This window comes from Chlorocebus sabaeus, chromosome 6 (assembly GCF_047675955.1).
Source record: "Chlorocebus sabaeus isolate Y175 chromosome 6, mChlSab1.0.hap1, whole genome shotgun sequence".
Taxonomy (NCBI): domain Eukaryota; kingdom Metazoa; phylum Chordata; class Mammalia; order Primates; family Cercopithecidae; genus Chlorocebus; species Chlorocebus sabaeus.
The window spans coordinates 47563786-47576869 of record NC_132909.1 but is presented as its reverse complement, the minus strand read 5'-3'; the positions used below and the strand labels follow the sequence as shown (position 1 = coordinate 47576869).

The window sequence follows — 13084 nt, the reverse complement described above, 5'->3', positions numbered from 1 at the left end:
TTATTTTTTTAAAAAATATGTTTGGTAGGATTTTACAATAATAGTATTATGCTCAAATTATACATAATTGATGTTCAATAAACGTGGAGGATGAACACGCTAATAATAAAGACTATGCATATTAAAGTCATTATACAAACATCTTTCAGTCTTTCCTTGTACATAGTAAGGGCTCAGGGACCAATTGTAGAGACAGATTGGTCAATCATGCACACACGAAAATCAAAATATTTAAAAATGTGTTCAATGTTTAAAAAAAGTGATCAGGTTTTCACTGACAACATGAGATTCACATTAAGAAATGCTACCCATGTGTGTTTATTACCCACTACTCCTGCCTCTTAAAAATACTTTTTGCAGGTCAGGGTTGAACCACAGCGCAAGGCCACTCACCGCACTTCAAACTGTTAAGTGGGAAATGTCCAGTAGTGCATGGAAGCACACTGTACGCCAGGCTGCTCGGACTAATAATAAGTTTACTGCAACTCCGAGGGACCTTGGCGTTATCTTAGTTAAAACTCACATTCCTTGTAAGTCACTACTGAACAATTATGTCCACGGCTAACAACATTTTTAAAGCACGATTATTTGCATTTGGCATTATAGCATGCAAGATTCTTGCTCAATTATTTCTCCAGTTTATTCATTGAGATTATTTAAGGAGCTCTTCTAGCCACAAGATACAACATAATAAAATAGGCAAAGTCAAGCAAACAAAACCCTGCCCTCATCCAACTTACATTCTGGTTTTGTCTTTCGTTCGTTTTGAGATGGTGTTCCGCTCTTGTTGACCAGGCTGGAGTGCAATGGCGTCATCTTGGCTCACCGCAACCTATGCCTCCCGGGTTCAAGCGATGCTCCTGCCTCAGCCTCCCAAGTAGCTGGGATTACAGGCATGCGCCACCATGCCCGGCTAATTTTGTATTTTTAATAGAGACGAGGTTTCTCCATGTTCATCAGGCTGGTCTTGAACTCTCAACCTCAGGTGATCCGCCCACCTCGGCCTCGCAAAGTGCTGGGATTGCAGGCTTGAGCCAGCATGCCCGGCCCGTTCTGCTTTTTTTTTTTTTTTTTTAAGTTAACAAGGAAATTTTATCTTTCCAAACTAATCTCTTACGTATTAAATGTCAGCACCAGCAAGGAATTCCTCACAATTCTCACCTTGCAAATATACACTCTTTTCTAGACACCAAAAATCACAAAGATTTATGAAACATTAGAGCTGTCTCCAATGACAAGCTTATCTTTCCTTTTTACAGATTCACCAGGAACATAAAGACAAACATGGTTTACTCTACCAGTTTATTCAAAATCAGAAACCAAAACATTTTACATTCACAAAATACGACGGACTACACGGTAAGTTTTCACAATCAGATTTAACAGCCCAGGGTCTTCAAATCACTGAGGTGCCAAATGATTTTTTGCTTTAAAAACAAAACAGGCAGGGCGCGGTGGCTCCGGCCTGTAATCCCAGTACTTTGGGAGGCCGAAGCGGGTGGATCCAGAGGTGAGGAGATGGAGACCATACTGGCCAACATGGTGAAATCCCGTCTCTACTAAAAAACAAAAATTAGCTGGGTGTGGCGACGCGTGCCTGTAATCCCAGTTACTTGGGAGGCTGAGGCAGAAGAATTGCTTGAACCCGGGAGGTGGAGGTTGCAGTGAGCCGAGATCACGCCACTGCACTCTAGCCTGGCGACAGACAGCTAGACTGTCTCAAAAAATTAATTTAAAACAAAACAAAATCCAACATCTCAAATCTGTAAATCTCAAGTCATTCAATAACCTGAATTGTGAAACAAGAAAATATTGTTACCCCCACCTCCTAAAGCAAAAGTGCAATTTAGTACAAAGATCACAACAACTGGCTCAAAAATGCAACTTCTGGAAACAAAGTCTAAATTCCTTTAAACAATTCAATAATTTAGTGGAAATTTTACTAAGTGGCCAATGATTCTCTTGTTATTCTTAGCTAAAAATGTTCCCTCGCTGTCCTCCAGACTAGTGAAGCTACGCATATAGCACCCCAGAACAGCCAAACAATCCTTAAAACACAGCAGCTACCTTCTTATCTTTCATCTGTAGGCAAAGTTCCTTATCTTCAGCAATTCCACTGGGCTGACTGCTAGCAAGATACACTGAGGTGGGCTCGACTCCTTCCAGTTAAGATCAACTAAAGCCATTCTGAGACCAGCTTACTCCAGTCTGAGCCTTTAAGATACTGTGTTTCCTATCAAAGTAAGAAGTATGGTGGATAACAGAGCAGCAACACATTTTTTTCAGGTTAGGCTTTGCCTTCTCCATTTGATCAATCGAGACCCTGAGTGGTTTATCTTTCCCTGGTTTACGTTTTTGGGGGGAAGCGGTTGGTTATCTACAAGTGAAAAGATAATCCCCACCCAAATTAAACCGAAATAAATGTTTTATACAACTATTGGCGGCCGGAAACGGTGGCTCAGGCCTGTAATCCCAACACTTTGGGAAGCCGAGGAGGACGGAATACCTGAGGTCAGGAGTTTGAGACCAGCCTAGCCAACATGGTGAAACTGCCATCTCTACTAAAAATACAAAAATTAGCTGGGCGTGGTGGCGGGCCCTGTAGTCCCAGCTACTCGGGAGGCTGAGACAGGAGAATCGCTTGAACCCCGGAGGGGAAGTTGCAGTGAGCCGATATCGCGCCACTGCACTACAGCCTGGACAACAGAGCGAGACTCATCTCAAAAAAAAAAATACATAGATATATATATATAGGCAAGGTCATAAAACAGATTGTGCCATCAAAATCTTTCTTGAAATTAAAAACACATTCATAAATCCTTTTGAGTATCGCTTTCTTTACAACTTCCAAACGACTACAAATTTCAAGGAATTTGTAGGGAACTTGACAGCTCCATTCTTAAAAAAACTCCCGACCACTGTTACAGCCCCAAAGAGCCACTGCTTTAGAGGTAAACTGCGACTTGGTTTTTGGGACCACAGACTGGTAGAGCCCTGTCGAAGGTAAGCAGACATTCCAATTCTCGTGAAGCATACATTCCAAGGGGTCACTAGCATCCAACACATACGCAGAGAAATGAGCCCAATGACCAAGACCAGACACCCCACCAGACTGCACAAAACGTAAACAAGTAAATAAGCAAATAAAAATCTTAAAAACCAAAGCGTAGTCTCGAGTAAAAGGGAGGTCAGCCACCCAGCAGAAGCACATGACTCACGCACCGGCCTGAACCAAAGTATTTACACCGTCCACTACACCAGCGTGGGGTTTCCCATCTTCAAGGAAGGCCAAGCCTTGGGGGCATCTCAGCCGGGTGAAGCCATGCTATTTCCGTTTGGGAAGAGGGGGATCATTTTATTTCGCTGAATCACAACTCCCCACCCCAAACCACCACCACCACCACCACCACCACCACCACCACCACACACACACAACACTGCAAATAAAATAGGCGGTTGTAAGGACGCCGGCGAAAACAAAGCACCCAGCAAGGGGCTGCCAGGCTGGGAGTGGGTGCGTCAAGCGGGCCAAGCTCGCCCCCAAGGCACCGCTACCGCCCTCGGAGGCCTGTCCTCAGACCTGCGTGCAGCGGCAGTCACCTCCCTCCGGAGGGGACCTGCCCCTTTCTCCGCAGGGCTCCGGGGACCGCCAGGAAGGTGAGAAGATGGGGGCGGGGGCGCGCTGCCCCGACCCAGGCAGAAGCACCTGGGTGCCAGAGGAAGAGCGCGCCGGGCCAGGCCCACGTGAGCGCCGGGGCCGAGCCCGCCCAGAGGACCGCAGACTGGGACGGCGGAGCTCGCGGTCCCCGCGCCAGGCCCGGACTTACCCGGGCCGGGCGCGCCGCGGACTCCACGGCGGCCGCTTCCTCCTCCTCCTCCTCCTCCTCCTCACTTGACAAAATGGCGGCGGCAGGAAGTGCCGGGCGCCTCGGCCCGCCCCCCGCCCGCCCCCGGCCGCCCGCCCCGCCGCGGCGCCCGCGCCCCCCGCCCGCGTCCCGCCGACCAGCCCGAGCCCGGATCCGACGGCACCAACAGCAGGGCAGCCGCAAGCGACCCCGCCGCCCCGACACCAACGGCGCAGCCAGCCCTGGCCTGGCGCGAGCGGCGCGGGAGGCCAGCAGGCCCGAGCCCGCGTAGCCCCGGCCTCCCCGCCCCCGCGCCGCGCGAATGGCGTAGGTGGCGGCGCACCGGCCCCATTACGCAATGCAGGTTACGCGGGCCGCGCCGCGAGCCCCCGCCGGCTGCCCCGCGCCGTCCGCCACTGCGAAGGGCACCGGTCCTCACCTGAGACGCTAGGCCGCACGCCGCCCCCGCCGGCCGTCCGCCCGCTGCCGCCGCCCCCTCCCCCAGCTGCCTGCGCGGCGCCGGGGCCCGCCCGCCGCTCTGCCGAGGTCACAGGCCGCGCTCGCCCGCGGGCACCGCCGGCAGCCGCTGCCGCCGCCACTGCTTCGGCTCCTTGGCTGCGGGAGAGCAGAACAAACAGCCCAGCCGCCGCCGCCGCCGCCGCCGCCAGCGCACTGACGTCACCGCGCACGCTGCGCGCGCGGCCCCGCACCGCCGCCGCCCGATGTGCGCGCCCCGCCCCCGCGCCCGGCGCGAACGAGCTCTGGAGAGACAGTGGCTGCGAGGTGAGTGGGGGACGCCGCGGACTGAGGGAGGAGACCCTACAGAGCGACGGAGCGGGCTGGGGGAAACGCGCGGACTGCAGGCTGGGCCTGCGGGGAAAGATCTGAAGGCTGAGAGAGACATCCAAAATACTAAGTAAGGTCTGAAGACAGACCCTCACAGGGAAGGAGGATAGTGAGGAGGGACTCTAAAGACTGATGGAGGAGACGAGGAGAGAGCCCTAAGGGAGGACCCCAGGTGAGGAGGCTGAGGCGAGAGAGCTGCAATGGGGGCGCTGGGGGTGGGGTGAAGTAGAGGAAAGGAGGTGAGGAGGCTGCGAGCAAGGCCGAGGCGGATCCTCCTTGGCTGCCCCTGGCCAGGGAGGTAGCACCTTTCTCCTCTTATGTCCCCCTGCTGACCTTCCTCCAACCCACCTTTTTTTTTTTTTTTTTCTCCTCTTACATCTCCCTGCTGACCTTCTTCCAACGCACCTTTAAAAAAAAAAAAAAAAAGACATAGTCTTCCTCTGTCCCCCAGGCTGGAGTGCAGTGGTGCAATCATAGCTCACTGCTGGCCTCAAGTGATCCTCCAGCTTCAGCCTCCCAGGTAGCTGGGACTACAGGTGTGCACCACCACACCCAGTTAACTATTTTTTGTAGAGATGGGATCTCACGATGTTGGCCAGGCTGGTCTCTGTCTCCTGGACTGAAGTGATTCTCCTGCCTCAGCCTCCCAAAGTGCTAGTATTACAGGCGTGAGCCACTGCGCCCAGCTCCTTCCCATCCTTAAGACTCAACCCCAAGTCAGACCCGGCGCGGTGGCTCACACCTGTAATCCCAGCACTTTTTGAGGCAGAGGCAGGCGGCTGGCTTGAGGCCAGGGGTTCGAGATAATCCTAGCCAACACAGTGAAACCTCGCCTCTACTAAAAATACAAAAATTAGCCCCATGTGGGCCGGGCGCGATGGGTCACTCCTGTAATCCCAGCACTTTGGGAGGCCGAGGCAGGCAGATCACGAGGTCAGGAGATCCAGACGATCCTGGCTAACACGGTGAAACCCCGGCTCTACTAAAAATACAAAAAATTAGCCGGGCGTGGTGGTGGGCGCCTGTAGTCCCAGCTTCTTGGGAGGCTGAGGCAGGAGAATGGTGTAAACCTGGGAGGCGGAGCTTGCAGTGAGCCGAGATCCGGCCCCTGCACTCCAGCCTGGGCAACAGAGCGAGGCTCCGTCTCAAAAAAAAAAAGCCCGGTGTGGTGGCGCATGCCTGTAATCCCAGCTACTTGGGAGACTAAGGCGAATCACATCAACCCGAGAGGCGGAGGTTGCAGTGAGCCGAAATTGTGCCACTGCACTCTAGCCTGGGTGACAGAGCAAGACTCTATCTCGAAAAAAGAAAAAGACTCGACCCCAAGTCAGCTCCAGGACGTATGTGCCTACTCTACATGTGTGAGTCCGAGAGGAAAAAACATCACATGACCTCTTCGGGGGCTTCCAAAGCACCCCACCTGGCCACGGAAGAGCTTAGTAAACATGGGGTAGTTTTGAGATTCCTAAAAGGAGGAAGTTAGGCATATGTCTCTTGCAGCTTAAAATAATACTGTGAAATTTTCAAACCTGGAAACATAACCAGTTCTCCTTCCTTTTATACTTTTACATATATATATATATATATATATTTTTTTTTTTTTGGTACGGAGTCTTGCTCTGTCGCACAGGCTGGAGTGCTGTGGCACAGTCTCGGCTCACTGCAAGCTCTGATTCCCAGGTTCACACCATTCTCCTGCCTCAGCCTCCCAAGAAGCTGGGACTACAGGCACCCGCCGCCACGCCCGGCTAATTTTTTATATTTTTTAGTAGAGATGGGGTTTCACCATGTTAGCCAGGATGGTCTCGATCTCCTGACCTCGTGATCCACCGGCCTCGGCCTCCCAAAGTGCCGGGATTACAGGCATGAGCCACCGTGCCTGGCCTTATTTATTTTTTTTTTTTTTTAAGACAAGATCTTGCTCTGTCACCCAGGCTGGAGTGCAGTGGCTGGATCATAGCTCACCTCAAACTCTCAGTCTCAAGTGATCCTCCTACCTCAGCCTCTTTAGTGTCTGGGTCCACAGGTGTGCGCTACCATGCCCAGCTACTGTTGGTATTTTTGTAGAGAGGAGGTCTCACCATGTTGCCCAGGCTGGTCTTGAATTCCTGGGTTCAAGCGATCCATCTTCTCAGCCTCCCAAAGTGCCGGAACCATAGGTGTGAGCCACCGCACCCAGCCCACTCTCTTAGCATTTTATATTCCCATCTTTAAAAATGGAAAGCAGGCTGGGCATGGTGGCTCACGCCTGTAATCCCAACATTTTGGGAGGCCAAGGCAGGCAGATCACAAGGTCAGGAGATCGAGACTATCCTGGCTAACACGGTGAAACCCCGTCTCTACTAAAAATACAAAAAATTAGCCGGGCGTGGTGGCGGGCGCCTGTAGTCCCAGCTACTCGGGCGGCTGAGGCAGGAGAATGACAAGAACCCGGGAGGCGGAGGTTGCAGAGAGCCAAGATGGAGCCACTGCACTCCAGCGTGGGGGACAGAGCGAGGCTCCGCCTCAAAAAAAAAAAAAAAAATTTATCGTTGTTGACAATAAATGTTTTTGGAAGTAATTTGGAACTGCTGGTTTGCAAATCACATAATAAAACCCGTCACTTTACTGTAGAGTGACACTTAACTTTAGACAAAACCATATATCCAGGTTGATAACTATATCTAACTAGATGGCTTTTGGCCATTGCTACAAATTAAATCCAACCTGGAGAAAATATTCAGGCTGTAAAGGCAGTTCCAAAAGCTGTCTCCAAAAATCGTTTGGGACAACAATGTCTCATTCTTTTTGTCTTCTGTGGTGCTTTGCCTAACTCCTCGAAGATAGCTCAAACTCAGAAAATGTTTATCTGGTTGAGTCACTTTAATAAAAATAGTCTTGTTACTTCATGGTTCACATGTTGTTTATTTATTTATGAAACAGTCTCACTCTGTCGCCTGGGCCGGAGTACAATGGCTTGATCTCGGCTCACTGCAACCTCCACCTCCCGGGTTCAAGAGATTCTCGTGCCTCAGCCTCCTGAGTAGCAGGAATTACTGGCATGTGCCACTACACCCGACTAATTGTTTTGTATTTTTAGTAGAGACGGGGTTTCGCAGTGTTGGCCAGGCTGGTCTTGAACTCCTGGCCTCAAGTGATCTGCCCACCTTGGCCTCCCAAAGTGCTGGGATTACAGGCTTGAGCCACGGTGCCCGGCTATTTATTTATTTATTTATTAAGTTATAAAGACAAGATCTCACCCTGTCGCCCATGCTGGAGTGCAGTGGCATGATTATAGGTTACTGTAGCCTCGTCCTCCTCTACTCAAGCGATTCTCCTGCCTCAGCCTCCAGAGTACGTAGGACTACAGCCATGCCCCACCACACTTGGCTTTTTTTTTTTAATTTTTGTTTGTTTGTTTGTTTGTTTTTTGTAGCAATAAGGTTTTGCTATGTTGCCCAAGCTAGAATGCAGTGGCTATTCACAGACACAATCATATCTGACTACAGCCTTGAACTCCTGGGCCCAAGCAGTCCTCCTACCTCAGCCTCCTGAGTTGCTGGAACTATAGCTGCCTGCCCAGCTTAGATTTTTATTCTATGCATCAATATATATCAGTGTATAGAAATAGCTGTGTTGATGGGTGCAGCACGCCAACATGGCACAGGTATAACATATGTAACAAACCTGTGCGTTATGCACATGTACCCTAGAACTTAAAGTATAATAATAAATAAATAAATAAATAAATAGTTGTGTTATTTAAACAAAAGGGATCATCCTCTATCTGTTGCTTTTTGCTGTTTTCTTTTTTTTAGACAGGGTCTTGCTCTGTCACCCAGGCTGGAGTGCAGTGGTGCAATCTCGGCTCACTGCAACCTCTGCCTTCCAGCTTCAAGCGATTCTTGTGCCCCAGCCTCCCAAGTACCTGGGACTACAGACATGCGCCACCACGGCTATCTAATTTTTATATTTTTACTAGAGACAGGGTTTCGCCATGTTGGCCAGACTGGTCTCAAAATCCTGGCCTCTAATGATCTGCCCACCTCGGCCTCCCAAAGTGTTAGCATTACAGGCATGAAGTACTGCACCCAGCCAGCTTTTTAAATTTAATACATATAGCCCAGAACTCCTAGACTCAAGCAATCCTCCCAGTCCACCTCAGCATACCAAATAGCTGGGACTACAGGTGCATGCCACTGTGTCTGGCTGGAAGTCATTTCACGTGAATACTTTGAGATCTGCCTTATTGGAGATGAGGTCAAGATCACATACAGTATGTTATCTAAGATAGATACGTCTATCTCAGATAACATGGTGGCTCATGCCTGTAATCCCAGCACTTTGGGAGGTTGAGGCAGGTGGATCATTTGAGGTCAGGAATTTCGAGACTAGCCTGGCCAACATGCTGAAACCCCGTCCCCACAAAAAAAAAAAAAAAAAAAAAAAATTAGCCAAGCGTGGTGGTGCACACTTGTTGTCCCAGCTACTCAGGAGGCTAAGGCACAAGAATTGCTTGAACCCGGGAGGTGGAGGTTAAGTGAGCCGAGATTGAGCCACTGCACTCCAGCCTGGGAGACAGAGCAAGACTCTGTCTCAAAAAAAAAAAAAAAAAAAAAACTAAAACTAAACTAAAAAAGCAAAGGAAAAAGAAAACATGGAGTTGTTCCTTTGGCCACATACATGCAAATCTGTAAGAAAAGTCATGTTGTAGACATCAAGGGAATGGGTACTGTTCACAAAGGAATGCCCCACAAGTGTTATCATGGCAAAACTGGAAGAGTCTACAGTGTTCCCCAGCATGCTGTTGGGATTCTTCTAAACGAACAAGTTAATGGCCAAATTCTTGCCAAGAGAATTTATGTACGTGGCCGGGCGCGGTGGCTCACGCCTGTAATCCCAGCACTTTGGGAGGCCGAGGCGGGCGGATCACAAGGTCAGGAGATCGAGACCATGGTGAAACCCCGTCTCTACTAAAAAATAGAAAAAAAAAAAAAATTAGCCGGGCGCAGTGGCGGGTGCCTGTAGTCCCAGCTACTCGGGAGGCTGAGGTAGGAGAATGGCGTGCACCCGGGAGGCGGAGCTTGCAGTGAGCCGAGATTGCGCCACTGCACTCCAGCCTGGGCGACAGAGCGAGACTCCGTCTCAAAAAAAAAAAAAAAAAAAAAAAAAAAAAAAAAAGAATTTATGTATGTATTGAGCACATTAATCACTCTAAGAGCTGTGATAGCTTCCTGAAAGGCCTGAAGGAAAATGATCAGAAAACGAAGGAAGCCAAAGAGAAAGGTGCCCAGGTTCTTTGGAAGCATTAGCCTGCACCACCCAGAGGTGCATGCTTTGTGACAACCAATGGAAATGAACCTGAGCTGCTCAAACCTATTCCCTGTTAATTCATGGCCTAATAGATGTGAAAAAACAAAAATAGGCTGGGCGTGGTGGCTCACACTGGTAATCCCAGCACTTTGGGAGGCCAAGGCGGGCAGATCAGTTGAGGTCAGGAGTTCAAAACCAGCCTGGCCAACACAGTGAAACCTCGTCTCTACTAAAGATACAAAAATTAGGTGGACATGGTGGTAGGCACATGTAATCCCAGCTACTCAGGAGGCTGAGGCAGGAGAATCACTTGAACCTGGGAGGCAAAAGTTGTAGTGAGCCAAGATCACACCACTGTACTCCAGCCTGGGCAACAGAATGAGATACCATCTCAAAAAATAAAAATAAAAAAATAAAAGATCAATAGACTTTAAAAAAAACAAAACAAGGATAAATTTATATAGCATGGTCAGCTTTGAAAACATCAGAGGCCGGGCGCGGTGGCTCAAGCCTGTAATCCCAGCACTTTGGGAGGCTGAGACGGGCGGATCACGAGGTCAGGAGATCGAGACCATCCTGGCGAACACGGTGAAACCCCGTCTCTACTAAAAAATACAAAAAACTAGCTGGGCGAGGTGGCGGGCATCTGTAGTCCCAGCTACTCGGGAGGCTGAGGCAGGAGAATCGTGTAAACCCAGGAGGCGGAGCTTGCAGTGAGCTGAGATCCGGCCACTGCACTCCAGCCTGGGTGACAGAGCGAGACTGCATCTCAAAACAAAAACAAAAACATCAGAAAGGTCAGGTGTGGTGGCTCACACCTGTAAAACCAGCACTTTGGGAGGCTGAGGAGGGTGGGTCACTCGAATCCTTTAAGACTAGTCTGGCCAACGTGGCGAAATGCCACCTCTACGGAAAATACAAAAGAAATTAGCTGGGTATGGTGGCGCACACCTGTCATCCCAGCTACTTAGGAAGCTGAGGTGGGAGGATCATCAGAGCCTGGGAGGCAGAGGTTGCAGTGAGCCACAATTGAGCCTCTGCACTCCAGTCTGGGCAATGGAGTGAGACCCCATCTCAAAAAAAAAAAAAAAAAAAAAAAAGAGAGAGAGAGAGACTGGGCTCTGTGGCTCACACCTGTAATTGCAGCACTTTGGGAGGCCAAGGTGAGTGGATCACCTGAGGTCAGAAGTTCGAGACCAGTCTTGCCAACATGGTGAAACCCCATCTCTACTAAAAATACAAAAATTAGCCAGGTATGGTGGCGCGTGCCTGTAATCCCAGCTACGTGGGAAGCTGAAGCAGAAGAATCGCTTGAACCCGGGAGGTGGAGGTTGCAGTGAGCAGAGATTGCACCACTGTACTGCAGCCTGGGAGACAGAGCAAGATTCCGTCTCCAAAAAAAAAAAAAAAAGGGCTGGATGATTTGTGTCTTGAATCAATGCCTACGTTCCAGTAGGAACTTGCCCACAAAGGTACATTCTAGAATTTATAGTTAGACCTAGAGAAGGTAAGTGACTCATCCAGGGTCACACATTTACACAGAGTTGAGAACCTAGATATCCTGACTCTGTCAAGATTGCTTTCATTTTTTCCCCTAGCCCAGGGGTTGACAAACTTTTTCTGGAAAGAGCCAAAAACTCAACATTTTAGGCTTAGGAGGACATATAATCTCTATGACATGGCCAATTTTTTTTTTTTTTTTTGAGACGGAGTCTTGCTGCATTGCCCAGGCTGGAGTGCAGTGGTGTGATCTCAGCTCACCGCAACCTCCGCCTCCCAGGTTCAAGTACTTTTCATGCCCTGGTCTCCGAAGAAGCTGGGATTACAGGCATGTACCACCACACCCAGCTAATTTTTGTATTTTTATTAGAAACGGGGTTTCGCCATGTTGCCCAGGCTGCTCTTAAACTCCTGACCTCAGGTGATCTGCCCACCTCTGGTTCCCAAAGTGCTGGGATTACAGATATGAGCCCCACAGTGCCTGGTCTTTTTTCTTTTCTTTTAGTCAGGGTCTCATTCTCTCACCCAGGCTGCAGTTGCAGTGGTACCATCAGAGCTTACTGCAGCCTCAACCTCCCAGGCTCAAGCCATCCTCTTGCCTCAGCGTCCCAAGTTGCTGGGACTGTAGGCACATGCTACCATGCTGGGCTTTTTCTGTTTGTTTGTTTTCGTTTTGAGATAGAGTTTCACTCTGTCACCCAGGCTGGAGTGCAGTGGCATGGGTTTTGGCTCACTTCAACCTCTGCCTCCTGGGTTCGGGTGATTCTCCTGCCTCAGGCTCCAGAGTAGTTGGGACTATAGGTGTGCGCCACCACACCCAGCTAATTTTTATATTTTTAGTAGAGACAGGGTTTCACTATGTTGGCCAGGCTGGTCTTGAACTCCTGACCTCGTGATCCGCCTGCCTCGGCCTCCCAAAGTGCTGGAATTACAGACGTGATCCACCGTGCCCTGCTGGTTTTTTTTTCTTTCATTGTTTTTAGTAGAGTTGAGGTTCTCATTAAGTTGCCCAGTGTGGTCTCGAACTCCAGTTACACTGTTAATTTTTGTAACTCTACCATTGTGGCACAAAAACAACCATAGATAATATGTAAACATACGGCATGACGAGCAATAAGTCGTCATAGATACTAAAATACGAATTTCTTTTTTTTTTTTTTTTTTTTTTTGAGACGGAGTCTCACTCCGTCACCCAGACTGGAGTGCAGTGGCCGGATCTCAGCTCATTGCAAGCTCCGTCTCCCCGCCTGGCTAGTTTTTTGTATTTTTTAGTAGAGATGGGGTTTCACCGTGTTAGCCAGGATGGTCTCGATCTCCTGACCTCGTGATCCACCCGTCTCGGCCTCCCAAAGTGCTGGGATTACAGGCTTGAGCCACCGTGCCCGGCCAAGAATTTCATATAAATTTCATGAGTCACAAAATATCATTATTTTGACTTTTGTCAACCTTTTAAAAAATATAAAAACCATTCCTCACTGGAAGGCTGTTCAAAAACAGTGACTGAGGCCGGGTGCGGTGGCGGGCGCCTATAGTCCCAGCTACACGGGAGGCTGAGGCAGGAGAATGGTGTAAATCTGGGAGGCGGAGCTTGCAGTGAGCCG

General features: G+C 49.6%; 1 protein-coding gene across 2 annotated transcripts in view; it reads right to left on the bottom strand.

Moving 5' to 3' along the window:
- BRD4 (bromodomain containing 4) overlaps positions 1–4520 on the bottom strand; it is a 97762-nt gene extending 93242 nt beyond the window's left edge. For both annotated transcript variants that reach the window (XM_037992165.2, XM_037992166.2), the window contains exon 1: positions 4285–4520. The gene's annotated coding sequence lies outside the window, so the exon portion shown is untranslated. The remainder of the gene's footprint in view (positions 1–4284) is intronic.
- Between the last annotated feature and the right edge of the window lie 8564 nt (positions 4521–13084).